The sequence below is a fragment of the Thamnophis sirtalis genome, unplaced genomic scaffold, assembly GCF_051295495.1.
Source record: "Thamnophis sirtalis isolate CommonGarterSnake01/CBP01778 unplaced genomic scaffold, rThaSir2_p1.2 scaffold_2, whole genome shotgun sequence".
NCBI classification, from domain to species: Eukaryota; Metazoa; Chordata; class Lepidosauria; order Squamata; family Natricidae; genus Thamnophis; species Thamnophis sirtalis.
Window position 1 is genome coordinate 97,076,217 of NW_028261382.1, and position 20,450 is coordinate 97,096,666.

General features: G+C 48.4%; 1 protein-coding gene across 1 annotated transcript in view; it reads left to right on the forward strand.

The window, feature by feature from the left end:
* THY1 (Thy-1 cell surface antigen) overlaps window positions 1-20,450 on the forward strand; it is a 97,693-nt gene that overhangs the window by 77,014 nt on the left and 229 nt on the right. The window lies entirely within an intron of this gene.

Sequence of the window (20,450 nt, forward strand, 5' to 3'; positions counted from 1 at the left end):
GAAACCAGAAATGAAACAGAAGAAGCAGAATCAATTTCTAGATTGTTTCCAGCAAGAATCTTCCAGCAAGAGAGATCCAGAACGGAAGCTTGGACAATCCAGACAGAGTGCGGAGTTGCACGAAGTGGTCAAAAAGCCATCATTTGACCCTCCTCTTGGCCAAGACCTGGAGCAGAGGTGGCATTCAGCAGGTTCTAACCAGTTCTGGAGAACCGGTAGCGGAAATTTTGATTAGTTCGCAGAACTGGTAAATACCACCTCTGCCTCCATCTATCTCAGCTGATTAGGAGGGAATGGGGATTTTGCAGTAACCTTCCCCTGGAGTGAGGAGGGAATGGGGATTTTGCAGTATCCTTCCCCTGGAGTGGGGAGGGAATGGTGATTTTGCAGTATCCTTCCCCTGGAGTGGGGAGGGAATGGAGATTTTGCAGTATCCTTCCCCTGGAGTGGGGAGGGAATGGAGATTTTGCAGTATCCTTCCCCTGGAGTGGGGAGGGAATAGAGATTTTGCAGTATCCTTCCCACGGAGTGGGGAGGGAATGGGATTTTGCAGTAACCTTCCCCTGGAGTGGGGAGGGAATGGGGATTTTTGCAGTATCCTTCCCCTGGAATGGGGAGGGAACGGAGATTTTGCAGTATCCTTCCCCCTGGAGTGGGGAGGGAACGGAGACTTTGCAGTATCCTTCCCCTGCCACGCCCACCAAGCCACACCCACAGAACCAGTGGTAAAAAAAAAATTGAATCCCACCACTGGCCTGGAGGACTTTGAACAAGGAGACACCAATCATCCAAAGAGAGGATTGAGATGTCTAAGCATCTCCCTGAAACACAGGGAGCCAGTGATAAAGCGTTGTCTTGTTTCTCACAACATGGCAACCCCGGGGTCACTCCACAAAGCTGCTTGGAAGGAGATGAAAGGAAGAAAAGACAGGGTTTCTTTCTCCAGCTCATAAATCCCCGCCGAAGAGGCAACTGGAGCCAAGTGGCAGTTGCAAGGGCTTTAAAAGGAGAACTGGAGCAAGTCACTGGACAGACTCCGAGGTTATCAGCCCCCAAAAGGCCCCCTGAAGGATTGGTCTCATCAGGTGTCACTTGCCAGAGAGCTAAAGCAGAAAAACAACCACAGATATTTGAAGGGAGAGCAGCACGGGTGGGGGTGGGGGGGCAGAGGCGGCTTGGGAGGGCTGCGATTCTCAAACGTGCCCTGTTCCCAAATAGTGGTTTTTGCTTTTTTTTCTGCAAAAACATCTCAGCAAAACATTTCTAGCTTGTTTTCCCCCCAAAATAAGACCTCCCTGGATTTTAAGCCCAATCAGGCTTTTGAGAGCATGTGCTAAAATAAGCTCTTCTCCAAAAATAAGCCCTCCCCAAAAATATTGCAGCACAGCAGCAGCCAGGAGGTGACCATGCTGGCCACCTCCTGCGCCTCAAAAATAATAAGCCCTCCCCTGAAAATAAGCCCTCCCCCCAAATATTTAAACGCATACGCAGCCGGTCCCCGTCATTTCACCTGATTGCTCGCCCTACGAACAACACGAGGTGAGGAGGTGAGGCTGGAGGAGGGGAAAGGGAGGGGGGAATATGCCCCATGCACCCACACACCCCTTACCTAATGGCCGCTCCCACAACCCTAGCCACTGTGCCAGAATTGTGCTGTGGAGAGCCCACCCACCCGCATTCCTTATCTGTAGTTGAGCCAACTGGGCCATTTGTGCATGCACATGCAGTGTACGGGCACATGCGTGATGCTCCGCTGCACAGCTGGAGCATCGCAGGGCAGTGGTTGTGCACGCATGCACAGCATGCGTGCACGTGGACGGTCGGCCCCATCGCAGCGTCCCCGTTGCGACGGGATCCAGAACCCATCACTGCATTGCGCCCCCTCTGTCACGCTAATGAGGTGACCACGCTCACCGCCTCCTGCACCTCAAAACTAACAAGACCACCCCCAAAATAAACCCAAGCACTTATTTCAAGGGGTCAAGAGGAAATAAGACCCTGTCTTATTTTTGGGGAAACGCGGTAGGTTTCCCCCCAAATGTGCAAAGTTTAGATCCTCATTTCTACTCCACACACACAGAGAGCAAGGAACCTCGGCATTCTCCCAGGGGCCATGAGAAGCAAAAGACCCCCAGGATCTGATTGCAAAGTCAGCTCAGGCCCCCACTTTGCTCTTTCCCAAGCAAACATTCGAACGAGATGCCCTGCACAGAATGAGGATGGGGGTCACGAGGGAAGCCTGCACACTGCAGGAGTCAAAAAAGAGGGCTGAGAAAATATCTACAGACCCCTCACATCCTGGACATAAATTGTTTCAAGCCCTACCCTATAGAGCTTTGCTGGCTGAGGAACTCTGGGAGTTGAAGTCCACAGGTCTTAAAGTTGCCAAGATTGGAGACCACTGCTATAGAGCACTGCATACCAGAAAAACTAGACACAAGAACATTTTTTTTCTCTGATACCATCCCTCTGCTAAACAAATAATTCCCTCACCACTGTCAAACTATTCACCAAGGCTGCATTGCTGTTACTATTAGTCTTCTCATTGTCCCTATCACCCACCTCCTCCCACTTATGACTGCAGGACTGTAACCTGTTGCTTGTATCCTTACAATTTATATCGATATTGTTTCCTGATTGTTTATTTGCAGTCTATGACTATCATGAAGTGTTGTACTTTTATGATTCTTGGTGAATGTATCTTCTCTTTTTATGTACACTTGAGAGCATCTGCACCAAAGACAAATTCCCTGTGTGTCCAATCACACTTGGCCAATAAAGAATTCTATATTCTGTTCTGTTCTGTTCTGTTCTGTTCTGTTCTATTCTACTCTATTCTTATTTCTATTCTCTATTAATTCTATTCTATTCTATTTCTATTTCATTCCATTCCATTCTGTATACACCAAAGACAAATTCCTTGTGTGTCCAATCACACTTGGCCAATAAAGAATTCTATTCTTTCTCTTTCTCTTTCTCTTTCTCTTTCTCTTTCTCTTTCTCTTTCTCTTTCTCTTTCTCTTTCTCTTTCTCTTTCTCTTTCTCTTTCTCTTTCATTCCATTCTATTTCATTCTGTATACACCAAAGAGAAATCCCTTGTGTGTCCAATCACACTTGGCCAATAAAGAATTCTATTCTTTCTCTTTCTCTTTCTCTTTCTCTTTCTCTTTCTCTTTCTCTTTCTCTTTCTCTTTCTCTTTCTCTTTCTCTTTCTCTTTCTCTTTCATTCCATTCTATTTCATTCTGTATACACCAAAGAGAAATCCCTTGTGTGTCCAATCACACTTGGCCAATAAAGAATTCTATTCTATTCTATTCTATTCTATTCTTATTTCTATTCTCTATTCTATTCTATTCCTATTCCTATTTCATTCCATTCCATTCCTTTTTGTATACATCAAAGACAAATCCCTTGTGTGCCCAATCACACTTGGCCAATAAAGAATCCTATTCTATTCTATTCTGACTCACTCCGGGGCAGGTTTCCCGGGACTCCAGTTAACCATATTTAGCCTGCTTGGGAACGGCTGGGACGCAATCCTCGTCGGCAGCCAAGCCCACTGAAGCACTGGCCTCTCCCTGAGCCATCCTGGGAGGCCAGGAGACGATGGGTCCCAAGCCAGACAGAGAAGGTCCTTCTGCTCCCTGCAAGGAAGCAGCAATGAAAGGAAGCAGGGCAGGGGAAGTCCTGTTGACAGGGGGGGGGGGGGGGGAATTAATCTGAGAATTAATTGCCTGTCAATAAGGAGAGGACGGGGATAAGGCCAGGCTACTGGGATGGGGTGGGGGAGAGAATTGCGGACATGCCAGAAGGGTGAAAAAATAGCATCTGGAGAGGATAAAAAAAGACAAGAAAGTTTGCTGGGAGAGAAGAATTCTCCCTAGAAGGAAAAGCTTGGCTTTTCTCCCGGTGGATCTGATTAAACGAGGAGAATACAAGGCGGATATTTTTATATATCAGGGGCTGCTGGTTTGGTTCCTATTCGGTGTGGCTGTTATGGTGGTGCCATTTGCAAATTACAGGCAAGGTGCTTTGGAAAGGGAGTCTGACCTTCCACCACTGCACCACAGAGAGTATTTTAACTTATTGCACCTGTGTCTGGTTTGCCAATTGCCCAGATAGGACAGCACTCCAGGGGGCCAACATCATTGCCCAGATCATGGGTTAGCAATAGCAATAGCAGTTAGACTTATATACCGCTTCATAGGGCTTTCAGCCCTCTCTAAGCGGTTTACAGAGTCAGCATATCGCCCCCAACAACAATCCGGGTCCTCATTTCACCCACCTCGGAAGGATGGAAGGCTGAGTCAACCCTGAGCCAGTGAGATTTGAACAGTCGAACTGCAGAACTGCAGTCAGCTGAAGTAGCCTGCAGTACTGCACTCTAACCACTGCACCACCTCGGCTCTTGCCCTCTCCCCTCCTTGGAAGAACTTTATAGCTCCCGCTGCTTTAAGAAAGTTCAAAACATCCTTAAAGATCCATCTCATCCCTTTTTTTTTTTGAACTATTACCATCTGGCAGACGGTACAGGATAATAAAAACAAGGATAAATAGGCTGAAAAACAGCTTCTATCCCAGGACAGGAACTATATTGAATCCTACTGTATAGGTAAGGTAAAGGTTCCCCTCGCACACATGTCCTAGTCGTTCCCGACTCTAGGGGGCGGTGCTCATCTCCGTTTCAAAGCCGAAGAGCCAGCGCTGTCCGAAGAGGTCTCCGTGATTCAGTGGCCGGCATGACTCAACACCAAAGGTGCACGGAATGATGTTCCCTTCCCACCAAAGGTGGTTCCTATTTTTCTACTTGCATTTTTTACATGCTTTCCAACTGCTAGGTTGGCAGAAGCTGGGAAAATAAAATAAAATAATAAAATAAACAAACAAACAAATAAGCCCGGTTGTTAAGGGAATCTGCTCTCCCGCCCACTTTGCGAGCCAAAAGGTCGCCAAAGGGTATCCCATGACTCCAGGATGTGGCAACCGTCGTAAGTTTGAACCAGTTGCCCAGCATCTGAATTTTGATCACGTGGCCATGGGGATGCCCACACAGGTTGGCACTGTGAAAAAACAGTCGTACAATACTTTGTTCATTTTGTGCCTTTGTAACTCCAAACGGTCGCTAAATGAACAGATGTAAGTCGAGGACTGCCTGCATAGGAAGGGTGAGGACAGCCTGCAGCAATGTGAAAGCTTTATTTCCTTCCGAAAACAAATCACTCCTCTCGCAGGCAAAGATGGCTACAAGAAGTGGGGGAAAGAGAGAGAGGCAGGAGAAGGAAGGGCTCAAGGAGGCACTCTCTCCAAAGTCTCTGGGAGCTGCAGCAGCACCTCCAAATTGCAGGTTTCCTCCCTGACTTTTTTTTTTTAGACAGACAATTGCAAGGCTGGACCAAATCTCATTTTTAAAAAATTCTGGAGGGAAAGAACAGGGGCCTTAATGGCCCTTTGATATAATTTCCTATAATGCCTCATCAAAGCGGAAGGGAGAATGATCAGGAAAGGTTGCAGAGAGTTCAAACTTTTACTGCCCCAAAGCTAACATTCCTGTTTTTTGTTTGACATGATAAGCCTCCTTTGACTCCGAAAGTTTTGCCTTTCTTTTTTCTTTTTCTTTCTGTCTCTTTCTCTTTCTTTCTCTTATTTTCTTTCTTTTTCCTTCCTTTCTTTTTATTTCTCTCTCTCTTTTTCCTCCTTTCCCCTTTCTCTCTTTCTTTCCTCCTTTCTTTCTCTCTTCCCTTCCTTCCTTTTTCCTTCCTTCCTTTCTTTTTCTTTCTTTCTCTATTTCCTCCTTTCCCCTTTTGTTTGTTTCTTTCCTCCTTTCCCCTCCAGCTTTGCATAGAGCACCCCAGATGCTGTTTTAGCAATAGCAGTTCAATTCGACATATACCGCTTCATAGGGCTTTCAGCCCTCTCTAAGCGGTTTACAGAGTCAGCATATCGCCCCCAACAATCCGGGTCCTCATTTCACCCACCTCGGAAGGATGGAAGGCTGAGTCAACCTTGAGCCGGTGAGATTTGAACCGCCGAACTGCAGTTAACAGTCAGCTGAAGTGGCCTGCAGTACTGCACTCTAACCACTGTGCCACCTCTGGCGCAGTCCTTAGGACCTCTTTCCAGAGGACGATACCGTTGCCTTTTGAGACTGAAAGATGCCAATGAGAAATCCCCGCCTGATATTATGATTTTTTTTTATGGCGGTCGTTAAGCGAATAGGGTGGCCGTTAAGCAAACACAGCAGTCATTAAGAGAACCCATTGTTCTCTCTAGCACGGTGTGGGATCCCATGTTGGAAGTAATTTCCGCTTTTCAGCAAAATGGTCGTAAAATGTATTCACGTGATTGGCGGATGTTGGAAACCCTCAGCTGTGAGTGTGGTTGTGTTGCTGAGGGCCAGAAGTGCAGTTCTGGGACAATGGTGGTGGGGACGAAATCCATCCGAACTTCAGAACAGGGTTGCAACTCCTTTTTTCCAGGCAAGTCATAACTTCGAAATGTCACTAAGCGACTCTTCAGACGTGAAATTCTTCCTTCTCCAACTTTCACTCTCGTGCTCCTCTTGGAGGGGAGGAGTTCTTGAATAGTTTTCAAATGCTCCCTTCCCTCTCCCTCCCCCACCACGAAGGTAATAGCATCAGGCGGGGAATTCGAAGCAGAGGTGGAATTTTAGATCAAGCCCTCTGGAGCTCCTCCAAAATTGTTGTCTGATGATCTCCGTTGGCCCCCGTTCAAGGGAAACAACCAACCGGAGGGGTGAGTCAGTCTCCGGACTGGTTATTTCCATCCTATCGGGTGTGATGAGGAGAAGGAACGTGTGCAAGGTTGTGAGAAGTGAGCAGGGAAAGCTGTGGTGGTGAGCATGTACTATAACAAGAGTTGGAAGGGACCTTGCAGGTCATCTAGTCCAGTGTTTCTCAACCTTGGTAACTTGAAGATGTCCGGACTTCAACTCCCAGAATTCCCCAGCCAGCGAATGCTGGCTGGGGAATTCTGGGAGTTGAAGTCCGGACATCTTCAAGTTACCAAGGTTGAGAAACACTGATCTAGTCCAACCCCCTGCCCAAGCCGGAGACCCTACACCATTTCTGACCAATGGCAGTCCAGTCTCTTCTTGAAAGCCTCCAGGGATGAAGCTCCCACAACTTCTGAAGGCAACTTTTGCTCCATGGGTTAATTGTTCTCACTGTCAGAAAATTCCTCCTTGTTTCCCGGTAGAATCTCTCCTGGTTCAGTTTCCATCCATTATTCCTTCTCTGGGCTTTTGGAAAATAGCTTGGCCCCCGTTCTCTCTGTGGCAGCCCCTCAAATATTGTAAAACTGTTATCATGTCTCCCCTGGTCTTTCTCTTCCCTAGACTAGCCTGCTTTAGACCCGGCCTCATCTGCCAAACTTAATTGACACTACCCAGTTCTCCAAAGAGAAGCTAATAAGAGTGGCCTCTTTGCCATGATTCTGTTGACTCATTCAGTTAATTCTTTCAGTGTTCGGACACCTTCTAAAACAACTTTAAACACTCTATTGTCAAGACAGGTAGGCACCTTATGTTCTGACCCAGACTTCCCAAGAGCATGAAACAAACTCCTTGTCCTGAAGAAAACCCTTTTTATTAATTTCCTGTGAATTCTGCTCATTCACATCCAGCAAAGTCTTTCGAGGGAGGATTTACGGTCACAGACCTTATCTGGCTTGGAGAGCTGACAGGCTGAGATCTGCAAAACTTGGCAAGGATTCTCCGAGTGTCATGAACCAATGAAGCGAACTAATTGTCTCCTGCAAACTCCACTCCCCTTTCGTTCCTCTTTTCTTTCCTGAGGGAGGGGCCCTTCATCGTCCACCTGTGGCCTCATTCCCAAGTCGACCCCTGTTCTTTAGCTGTTCCCTTCGTCTGGCAACTCTGCGCATGCGCACACTGGGAACAGGCTCCAGCTGTTCTTCTGCCTCGCTGATGTCTGACTCTGAAGGCAGCTGATAACTGTCAGATGGCCCTGGCCCCCTCTCTGCCTCCGACACAGAGCCCTCATCGGAGCATTCCCCAGACTCCAGGACTGGCCCATCTTCCTCCCCAACATCCCCACTGTCCGACTCTGCTGCCAGCTGTGCTGGCCACAACACCTGAAGACAGAGACAAACCTGGGACATCCAACCCAGAAAGAAATTGAGAAGATGGAACACAAGGGTTCCTTCTTCAAGGTTTTGTATGCCCCCACCATCCAGTCAGAGCTGAAGAAGCTTCTTGGATGAGAAGTGAAACGTCGTCAAAGAAAAACGAGGAAGTCCAGTTGCTTCCTGAAAAAAAGCACCTTTGAGGAATGCCCAACTGTTTTTTTCCAAGCTGGAAAGAATTTCTAGTGGACACTTGTGCCCGGTGTCCTTAGATGGCATGGCCATGCTCAGATACATGGTATAGTCCCCAAAATGATTTCCCGAAAGGAGAAGATGAGGCAGGATGAGAAATCTCATCAACAGAACGTAGATTGGGTGGATTTCATGTGGACTTCCAACTCCCAGAATCCCCCAGTCGGGATGGCTGAATTCTGGGAGTTGAAGTCCACGTGTCCGAAAGTTGGCAAGCTGAGGAACACGATCCCAGAAGCAGAAGTTTCTACAAGGCCTACCGGTCCATGCTAGAAGATCCTGGAAATAGGTTATGAGCCAACACATCGGAGATGGTTACTCCTCTCACTTCCACCCACCCATAAACAGACTACTGCAATGTGCTCTTTGTGGGGCTGCCCTTGAAGGCTACTGAGAAGACCTCTCTCTTACTGGCATGAACCCAATAGAGACGCTGAGGGTTTCCCGTCACATAAGATCCAAAAAAAAGGGCAAAACTGCACTGATATTTTTTTTCACCGACAGCTTAACCTCTCCCCCCTGCGAAGACCCTCATCCTGCCTTCATGTCTAACATTCAGGAAAACAGCTTAAAAGCAACAGCCCCCACCCCCATTTTTTTTTTTAAAAAAAAGATGTCGATCTCAAATGCAGCCCCTGGAGAAAGGATGCCAAAGAGCTGGATTCATTTATGTGTCTGATGTTAAGCCTTTGATGAAATTTGCCCTAGGAATTGATTTGAACTGAGCATCGCAACCCCACCCCCCCTATCCAAGTCGCATAAAATACAAGCCCCACAGCCATCCCGCAGTGAGCCATCTCGCAAAACGGGGTGTTTGGAAGGGTGTGGCCCGACACCAAATTTGGTTTTACGCAGAAAGCAATTTGAGTTATTCAACCCCGAATACGTTTTCCGTCACCTGCGTTGTTTCTCCCCCCCTTCTGAGCAACCCACAAAACACAGGACTAACAAGCCCCCCCCCTCAATTTTTATTTTCTAAGAACATTTAGGAAGGAATAAGGCTTCATCCAGCACGTTCCTTCTCTCCCCCGCACCCACCTTTCCATGACTATTAATTGAAAGAACTGCAAGATTTTGCAAGGCAAAGCTGCCCGCAGGACAGGATTCCCTCTTTTCCCGTTGCCGAAGTCCACACTTTTCCTCCTTGAAAAAAACTTCTACAAATTTTAACGCACAGCTTGTTCCCAGGCCGAGTGCAGCCCTGGAAATTGTTGGCACCATCCTCCCCCCCCCCCCCAAGTTATAAATACTCCCCTGAAAAATCAGGCAAAACAAGCCAAAACACAGGGGCCCTTTTTTCAATGTCCATACATTGTTTGTTTTATGAAACCTCTTCTCCATCACAAGTCTTTCTGAATATGTAACCGGGATAGGAAAAGAAGAGGGAAGAAGAAGAAAAACCCACATGTTCCCCTGAACGGGGCATGACCCAGCAGTTGGAAACGCAAAGGAGATGCCAGCTAATCTTGTAAAAGGCTTGGCAGAGGGGAAGAGAGTTGCGAAAGGCACAAGGTTTTAAAATCTTTACGGATGTCTTGTTTTGAGCCCCAGGCACCACGCCCTTTGGGGAGCTGAGATTTCTGCCATCTTGAATTAAGGATGGACAGGCAGACGGAAGCAGAGGCAGATAGTTGGCACTTCTCTGGGTGTGGAAGAGAAGGCATCTCAGCCTTGGGAGAACACCGGCCACCGGAGACGCCCGGGCCAGCATCAAATGTCAAAAATGTGCCACCACCAGCAGCTTTAGCAAGGAGCCTCAGGCATGCAGAGTGGGCAGGTGGGCGGGCATGTGCCTGGAATCCCCTCCCTCAGTGCCCTGCTCTCCATGGGCAGGGAGGGGCCAACCAGGGAAGATAGGAAGCCCAGCCACCTGTCGGGGAGGGGGGGGGATGCTCACTTGCACCACCAGCCACTATCCGTCCTTCTAAAATGCCAAGCCAGCTCTGGGCTTGGCATTCTTCTGAGGGGGGAGGAAACCCCCCCCCCATCCACCCCTGTGCTGCCTCTCGGAGACAGGAGGTTTAGCTCTGCTTCTTTGCGGGCAAGGTGGAACAAAGGTTGCAGAAGAGAGAAATGGGGAGGGGGCTTCACCACCCTCCCGCTACCAGCCAGATCTTTTCCTGCGGAGCAGCTGGTGCCGGGCTGAGCTCCACCCTTTGCCAAGCAACCGCATTTGCAACGAGCAAAGGGGTGGGGGTGGGCCACACGAAGCCCCGGGAAGGACGCTGCATTCCCCCCACTCCCCAAAAATGGATAAGGGTTGGGCCGGTCGCCGCCCTGGGCTCAACGCGGTTGGCAAGCGAGTCTCGGGCAATGCCGTCCGGCTCAGCTGGGTTCCTGCTCAACGGGCAGGACTACAAGGCTCATGATCCTCAGCCGGTGGCCACAACGCCAACCGGTTTTGTGGGAGGGGTCCCCGAGCAGGCTTGGCAAAAAAAAAACCCCTCCCCGCTCGAACGAGACTGCAGCAAAGGCGGACCCGCCTCCTGCCGCCCCCTCCCCTCCTTCGGTCTCCGCGCCTTGGAAGCGGGGTGGGTGGGGGCGAGGCCAGGGGGTCGTCCTAGGGAATCCCCTTCCTAGTACCCGGGGAGGGGGGCGATCCCTTTCTCCCTCGCGCGCCCGCCGCATTTCCCCCAGCAGAACAGGCGGCGCCCATATGAATGCGCGGCCAACTTGGGGTCGTAAATCAAAGCGGGGAGGGGAACGGACGGGGCTCTTGCAGGGTCTGCGTTTTGGGGGGATTCCCCCCCAGCCTTCCACCCCTCGCCCCCTCACTCCCAACGCCCCAACTCCGTTGCTCTTGCGCCTTCCCTTTTCTTTTCCACCTCCGCGCACCCCGCCCCCTTTCCCTCCACTAGTTGCAAAGCGGTTGTAGCAGCTGCTGCACCCTGGAGTAGAGAAGAGTAGAGGCGGGGGGAAGGAGAAAGGTGGGTGTGTTCTCCAACGGTGCTAAGCCCGAGAGCGCGAAAGGCGCCCTCGCTCTCCGGCAACCGGGTGGGACTCGCGCGCCCTGCCTAGCCAGAAACCATCCTTGGGTGGGTGAATGGGCGGGCAAGCCGTGCACCCCCTTCCCACGCGGGCACCTCCAGGGCTGAGCACCCCTTTCCACTCTGGCAGCTCTACGGCTGGGCACCCCCTTCCCACGCGGGCACCTCCAGGGCTGAGCACCCCCTTTCCACGCAGGCAGCTCTATGGCTGGGCACCCCCTTCCCACGCGGACACCTCCAGGGCTGAGCACCCCCTTTCCACTCTGGCAGCTCTACGGCTGGGCACCCCCTTCCCACGCGGGCACCTCCAGGGCTCGCTTCGAACTGGAGGGGCTCCGGGAGCCGCCGCCCCACTTATCAAAGCAGGCGCGCCGTGCTTGGAGAGCGCCAGACGCGCGCTTGCAGCGGGCAACCCGAACTGGTTGTAACCTCGGTGGCAGCTGCAAGAGGCTGGATGGAGCCTTGGGTCTGGGGACGAGAGCCTCCCGTCCAGCCCGGGGCGCCCCCTACTCACCTCCGCCGCAGGAGCTGGCGAGCAGGAGGCAGCCCAGCAGCGCCAGGGAGATCAGCCGTCCGCAGCTCATGGTCGCCCGCACGGTGCCCGGACTCCGACTGCGGCCAAGGAGCCGGGGAACTGGAGCCCGGCGGCTGACGTCACGGGCGAGGGGAGGGGCTGCTACGAGGGGGGGGGCGCCCAGGACGCCCCCTCCCCGAGGGTGGGCTGCACCAGCGCGGAAAAGCAGGCGGATCCGAGCAGGTCGCGGGCGAGCCGGAGGGTTTTCCCAGGTGCCGGATTGCCCATGCGGGCACATCTGGCCGGTTTCCCTGGCAGATGCGTGCGGCGGAGCTTGCAAGTGCCACTCGGGGTGCCCGGTTCAGTTTCTTTTCTTCTTTTTTTTCCAGACAAAGAGAAAAGTCACGATTCCAACTTGGGATCGGGAAGGCGACGGAGCTTCGGGGGTCTCAACAGAGCCAGTCTGGGTGGGGAGAAAGCAGGTGCCCCCTCACCCAAAACGGGGCTTGTGGGGGAACCAGCACTCCCAGCTCCCCTCCTGACCTGACATTCCCTGGGGGGGACCCTGCTTTGCCACATCTTCCGTGGACATCCCATCAGGACTGAAAATCCCAAATAGGCTGAATGCAGTGAAAAGGGGCGTGGTTCTGCCCCTCCCCCACCTCTTAGATTTCGGCATATGCCACCAAAAACGTGCCCCCTTCACCAGGCACTCTCTGCACCGTCCTTTTAACCTCCCCTGTTGGGGTGGGGAAGTTTCTCACCGGCCCACAAGGCGAGCAAGATGCCCAAATTTTGCCAAGCATCCAAATTTGGGTCATGCTGCAGTGGTCATAGGTGCGAGGACTGGTTGTAAGTCAGTCTTTTCAATGTTGTTTGAATGGTCACTAAACAAACGGCCGTGAGTCGAGGACTTACCTGTACAGTCTCTCTGAGAGTGAGATAGGTGGTGCTTAAATGTGATATACAGAAAGACAGACAGACAGACAGACAGAAGAGAGAGAAGAGAGGAGAAAGAGAGAGAAAATTATGCAGTGGTTGGTAGGTAGGTAGGTAGGTAGGTAGGTAGGTAGAGATAGATAGATAGAAAGAGATAGATAGATAGATAGATAGATAGATAGATAGATAGATAGATAGATAGATAGATAGATATAGAGATAGAGATAGATGATAGATAGATAGAAAGAAATAGATAGATGATAGATAGATAGATAGATAGATATAGAGATAGATGATAGATAGATAGAAAGAAATAGATAGATGATAGATAGATAGATAGATAGATAGATAGATATAGAGATAGATGATAGATAGATAGAAAGAAATAGATAGATGATAGATAGATAGATAGATAGATATAGAGATAGATGATAGATAGATAGAAAGAAATAGATAGATGATAGATAGATAGATAGATAGATAGATAGATATAGAGATAGAGATAGATGATAGATAGAAAGAAATAGATAGATGATAGATAGATAGATAGATATAGAGATAGATGATAGATAGAAAGAAATAGATAGATGATAGATGATAGATAGATAGATAGATAGATAGATAGATAGATAGATAGATGGATGATAGAGATAGGTAGGTAGGTAGGTAAGTAGGTAGGTAGGTAGGTAGGTAGGTAGATAGATAGATAGATAGATAGATAGATAGATAGATAGATAGATAGATAGATAGATAGATAGATAGAAAGAGATAGAAAGAGACAGACAGGCAGACAGACAGACATGTAAGTAGGTAGGTGGGTGGGTGGTGGGGTGGATGGATGGATGTAGATAGGTAAGCTGGAAAAAAACGGTGCCCTGGAGCGGAGTTTTATGCAACACTCTCCCTGCACCGTCTGGACTGAGGTTTTTCTCCAGTTCACTGGGTTTTTTTTTCCAGAGCTCTCAGGGTTGGTTCAAACACAGGGCGTTCAGGTATGCGCCTCTCCCCTCCCCAAACAGAGTCTCAAGAAACCAGGAAAAGAAATGGGGGAGTTGACAGCAGAGGGGGAGATTCAAGAGGGAAGCCGGCTCTGCTCCTCCATGCTTCAGCCAGCCCCAGGCACCTCTGCAGCACTGAGGGGGCTTGCTAGCTCATGCAGGCTCTCTTTTGTTTTGTTTTATTTTATTAATTTTATTTTATTATTTTATTTTATTTTATTTTATTTTATTTTATTTTATTTTATTTTATTTTATTATTTTATTTTATTTTATTTTATTATTTTATTTTATTATTTTATTTTATTATTTTATTTTATTTATTTTATTTATTTTATTTTATTTTATTTTATTTTATTATTTTATTATATTATTTTATTTTATTTATTTTATTTATTTAATTTATTTAATTTATTTAATTTATTTTATTTATTTTATTTATTTTATTTATTTTATTTATTTTATTTATTTTATTTTACTTTATTTTACTTTATTTTACTTTATTTTACTTTATTTTATTTTATTATTTTATTTTATTTTATTTCATTCTTTTCTTTTCTTTTCTTTCCTTTTCTGTTATTTCATTTCATTTCATTTCATTATTTTATTTTATTTTATTATTTTACTTTACTTTATTTAATTTGTCAAACGTGTACGAGATAACAGGTATAAGTATAAACGTGGACATGAGCGCATTAAATGAGTACCAATCAATGGGGAGAGCAGGACAGGGACGGTAGGCACCCTGATGGGCTAATGCACAACCTCTTATAGACCTCTTAGGAATGGGGCGAAGTCCACGGTAGATACTTTACGGTTAAAGCTATGGGGGTTAGAGGAGATAGACCCCAGACCCCCATCCTGCTCCTTCCCCAGCAGCAGAGGAAGGGACCTCGCTCTACCTTGCAAGGAAATGGGTCTTGGAAACATTCGCTCTGGTTTACTGCAGACAATCTGCCGTGGCTTTCTAGTACAGAAGACCCAGCTTGGCGTTATAACTTAGAATAACAAGAGTTGGAAGGGACCTTGGAGGTCTTCTAGTCCAACCCCCTGCTTAGGCAGGAAACCCTACACCACTTCAATCAAATGGTTGTCCAACATCATCTTCAAAACGTCCAGCGTTGGAGCATTCACAACTTCTGGAGGAAAGTAGTTCCACTGATTCATTGTTCTAACTGTCAGGAAATTTCTCATCAGTTCTAAGTTGCTTCTCTCCTTGATTAGTTTCCACCCATTGCTGCTTCTTCTACCCTCAGGTGCTTTGAAGAATAGCTTTGACTCCCTCTTCTTTGTGGCAGCCCCTGAGATACTGGAAGACTGTTATCCTGTCTCCCCTGGTCCTTCTTTTCATTAAACTAGACATTCCCAGTTCCTGCAACTGTTCTAAACCAGCATGGGGTATTTTTCTGTGGACAGCATCCTGGTCTTTGGGAAATTTATCCATTTTGCCAGCGCTTTACCGTGTCCCCTCTTGCCTTCTTTCTCCCCTTGAGTTCCCCAAATAGGTTTGTTTGTGTTAAAACACACATTTCTGCTGAGCGGGGAAAATACCAGGATCCATAAACATCATTATCGACTCCCGGGCCTGTTTTCCCAGTCGGTTAACCTGAGATAAACAAACCTCCTGACTTGCTTTAACCTCTCATTTGTTTGCACCCGTTCAAGCGGCTAAACGACAGATGGGAGGCGTGAGGAGTTCTTAAGCCATTCAAAGCAGCCCATTTTGACCTGGTTGAGCATTAAGGATTCATCGGGAATGTCCTATCTGCAGGGTCAGGTCCCAGAATCGCCTGCAAGGACAAGATAAGAGCTGGGATGATACCAATCCAAGCACCACCTGTTTTTAAGAGATTTCACATGGTTTCGCCTTCCCTTGTGGATCCTCCAGATCAATAATTCCATCAATAATTCCAATTCTGACCTAGGTTTGCCCCAAAAAAAGCACGAAGCAGACTCCTGGTCTCGACAAAACCCCTTTTATTAGACGAATGTGAATTGCTCCCATTCACCTTCATCAAAGGCCTGGCAAACAGTCTTTCAAAGGAATATTTATGACCACAGATCTTATCTATCTTGGAAAGCTGCCATATCAATATTTTCCCAAGGAGGGGCTGTGCAAGGAAAAACTAGGCACAGAGTCTCTGAGATTCACGGACAGATCTTCACACTCCTGAAACTAATCTAACAAACAAACAAATGAATTGTTTCCTGCAAAAGCCCCCTCCCCTTTCGCTTCTCTTTTATTTCCTATGGGAGGGGCCATTCACCGTCCACCTGTGGCTTTACTCCCAAATCGACCCTCATTTCTCAGCTGTTCTTTTCTTCTGGCACATGAGCACACTGGGAACAGGCTCCAGCTGTTCTTCTGCCTCACTGCTGTCTAGCTCCGAAGGCAGCTGAGAACTGCCAGACGGCCTTCGCCCCCTCTCTGCCTCCGACACAGAACCCTCCTCAGAGCCTTCCCCAGACTCCAGGACTGCCCCATGCTCCTCCCCAACCTCCTCACTGTCCAAATCTACTGCCAGCTCCTCTGGCTGCTGGCGGCCCACATCTGGAACTCCAGACCAATGTTTTCCAACCCCAACAACTTTAAGATGTAGGGACTTCAACGCTCAGGAGTTGAAGGACCATCGCTGATCTAGACCAGGGTGTCAAACTCAAGGCTCGGGGGCCGGATCTGGCCCACGGGGTGCTTAGATCTGGCCACCCTGGAAACCACGAAGGACCAGCCCGCAGTGCCTCTGCCAGTAAAAATGGAGCTTGCAAGAGCCGCGTGTAGCCCTCCTGAACTCCATTTTCATTGGCAGAGGGCTGCAGGAGGCCGTCCCAGCTGAAAACGGAGCCCGGCAGCCCGTTTTCGGTGGCAGAGCATTCGGGCTGCCACTTTTTCACCTGAATCCTGATCCGTTTTTCTCGGTTCCTCCTATTCCTCCCTCCAAAGCCTCCTTCCCACTTTCCGTCCTATTTTGAGCAGCCCTGAGGAAGTCTGACCTCACCTTTTCTGCAGCCGGCTCGTAATCTGCGAGGATTTCCTTGTATCCTTCCTCAACCCTCTCCTGCCATCGACACCACCCGTTGCTTGCCAACTTTTTCAGAACAGCCTCACGGCGAACAATGGATTTCGCCAGCTGCGTCGGGAATCCCAATGGACACCTCTGAAGTTTGACCCAAGCGTTACATTCTCCTGATTTTTCTCTGCTGAGCTTGGTTAAGCTTTCTTTCTTACTTGATGTTGTGCTTTGTTTAGAACAGGGGTGTCCAAATTTGGGAACTTTAAGACTTGTGAACTTCAACTCCCAGAATTCCCCAGCCAGCCTTTTTCTTTTTCTTTTTCTTTTTCTTTCTTCTTCTTCTTCTTCTTCTTCTTCTTCTTCTTCTTCTTCTTCTTCTTCTCTTCTTCTTCTTCTTCTTCTTCTTCTTCTTCTGTACTTTTTCATCCTATGTTCTAACCTACAACCAATGGCTTTCCAAATTCATTGTGCAAACTGTTTGGCTCCTCCTCCTTCCTCTTCCTCCTCCTCCTCCTCCTCCTCCTCCTCCTCCTCCTCCTCCTCCTCCTCCTCCTCCTCCTCCTCTTCTTCTTCTTCTTCTTCTTCTTCTTCTTCTGTACTTTTTCATCCTATGTTCTAACCTACAACCAATGGCTTTCCAAATTCATTGTGCAAACTGTTTGGCTCCTCCTCCTCCTCCTCCCTCTTCCTCTTCCTCCTCCTCCTTCTCCTCCTCCTCCTCCTCCTCCTCCTCCTCCTCCTCCTCCTCTTCTTCTTCTTCTTCTTCTGTACTTTTTCATCCTATGTTCTAACCTACAACCAATGGCTTTCCAAATTCATTGTGCAAACTGTTTGGCTCCTCCTCCTCCTCCTTCCTCTTCCTCTTCCTCTTCCTCTTCCTCTTCCTCCTCCTCCTCCTCCTCCTCTTCTCCTCCTCCTCCTCCTCCTCCTCCTCCTCCTCCTCCTCCTCCTCCTCCTCCTCCTCCTCCTCCCCTCCAAAAAGAGACCTAAGATGGAATCCCTGGGTGTTTCTGAGCACCGTTCTTCCTTCCAACTCAAGAATGAATTTGAAAAGAGAAGCCAACCAAGAAGGAAACCTTTGCTCTCCTTCAACTCAACCTTCTCCAAGACTAACATCTACAACTGAGAGATTTAAAGCAGATGTGCTCCCCCCCCCCCCGGTAGCCAGATGATGAATGCCTGGGAGAATCGGTAATATTTCCTCCATATTTCATTGTGGAATCTCCTCTTCAGCTCCTTTTCTTTGAGAAACAAGCCATTTGATTTGTTCCTTCAACTCCTGTTGGCTTCTTCGTCTTGACCTCTGATGGGGCAGCTGCAGAGAAGAAAAGGGGAGGGCGCTGACCATTTGAAAAATGGGGTCTGAAAAAAATAGAAGGGGAAAACAGAAGAAGGAGTCCCAAAACGGACACAGCTGACCTCTTGAGCCATCTCCAGGATTTATGTCCGAAGAAGAAGTCTTGGTGTGCACCAGGCCAGACCACCAGGCTAGGATTCCTTTCTGACCTCAGGAGAACTGCGAGATGTAGATGGCTTCCAACCATCCCTGGAAGCTCCTGCTGGATTAACAGAGGGGAAACTCTTGAAGTTGGTTGCAACGCAGTTTAATCTCAGAACGAGAAGCCAACAAACTGACCTACAGCTAATTGTTCTGACCGAGGCTTCCCGAAAGCAGAAAGCAAACTCTTAGTCCTGACAACCCCCCTTTTATGAATTGACTGTGAATTCTGCTCATTCACGTCCAGCAAAGTCTTTCAAAGGAGGATATACGGTCACAGACCTTATCTGGCTTGGAGAGCTGCCAGGCCGATCTCTGCAAAACTTGGCAAGGTTCCTCGGAAAGTCACGAACCAATTAAGCGAACTAATGGTCTCCTGCAAACTCCACTCCCCTTTCACTCCTCTTTTATTTCCCCTGGGAGGGGCCATTCATTGTCCACCTGCGGCCTTACTCTGCCTCACTGATGTCCGACTCTGAAGGCAGCTGATACCTGGCATTTGGTTCTGGCCCCTTCTCTGCCTCTGATGCAGAGCCCTCATTCCCCAGACTCCAGGACCGGCCCATCTTCCTCCCCAACCTCCTCACTGTCCGAATCTGCTGCCACCTCTTCTGGCCACTGGCGGACCACAACAGGGACCTCAGCAAATAATACGTCATCGTTTTAGTTCTGGTTTACTTTATTGCCATTGCACCTCGTACAATGAAATTAAATGCCATCTCAGTGTACGTTGCAACCATAAAAATAAAACACACAAACACACCTCCTTCACCTGCTATATAAATTGAAATTGAAAACCCCTGATGTTGCATTGATATTGCACTATCCAGTAGAATTCAATATAGTTCCTGCCCTGGGATAGAAGCTGTTTTTTTCAGGCTATTTGTCCTTGTTTTTATTCTCCTGTACTGTCTGCCAGATGGTAATAGTTCAAAAAAACAAAAGGGTGCCCAGGAGGAGATGGATCTTTAAGGATGTTTTGAACTCTCTTAAGGCAGCGAGAGCTATAAAGCTCTTCCAAGGAGGGGAGAGTTTTTAGGATCTGTGGGAGACAGGACATTTTGACTGCAAATGCCCTTCCAGTTAAATGATAACAAGCCAGTATGAACCATGAAGCCTTTCTTCAAGCGCTTTCTTAAATTGGAGGCTCCAGTCCAACCTTTTCTTGTTTTGGAGACACTCAACCAGTTTGGTCTGTTCAAAACATCTGTCCCTTTATAGCTTATCTTTTAACCTTTCCTAGCACTTGTAGAAGCAGCTAATTCTCTTTCTCTCTCTCTCTCTGTTTACATTTGTGGGGACAACTTTCGTGCCCCTTGAAAGGAAGCAGCTACTCCAGGTTCAAGCGAGCAAAGGTCACCTCAGCTACCCTTGTCCTATTTTAGAGAGAAAAAAGAATTACGGTATCTGTGGAACGTGAATGCCTTCCTCAAATCCTTCTCCAGAAGGAAGTTTCTGAATCTGCCTTTACCGTCTCAGCTTTTCGTTCCCTCTTTTCAGAGCGAGTTAGGTTCAGATGAGTCATCAGAAACGATGCATCCACCATCACCACCACCACCCACCCTCCATCCCATTTCCAAATGAGATTAAAGGCTCGCAAAGGCCTCGCTGGGCTAAGACAGATGCCAGGCGCCAGCGTGTTCCTTTGGATGAAGAGTCTGGTGTGAAGCACGGATTGGACAATCCAGTTTGGCAGCGAGTGGAATCGGGGGCCAAAGAGGAGGTGAGTAGCAGCTGGGTGTGCAGAGAAGAGCAGCAAAGATGATTAAGGGACTGGAGGCTGAAACAGATAAAGAACGGCTGCAGGGATGAGTATGGAGTATGGCTAGTTTAATAAAAGGAAGAACTAGGGCAGGGGTCAGCAATGCACGGCTCTGGAGCCGCATGTGGCTCTTTCATCCCTCTGCTGCAGCTCCCTGTCATCAGTCAGCACCACAATTTTGAGAGGAGCTTCCGGTTTGGGGGTGGTGGTGAAGCAGGGTGAGCCAGGAGGCGACTCTATGGCAAGGGGCGGGTTTTCCGGTCAGCTCCACAATTGATAGGGCTTTCGGTTAGGATAGGTAGAGGAAAAAGGACGCCATGCTAGGAGACTCTATGGTGGAGAAATTGGACTGTCACCTCCAGATTGAACATGGGCTTCTGGTAGAAC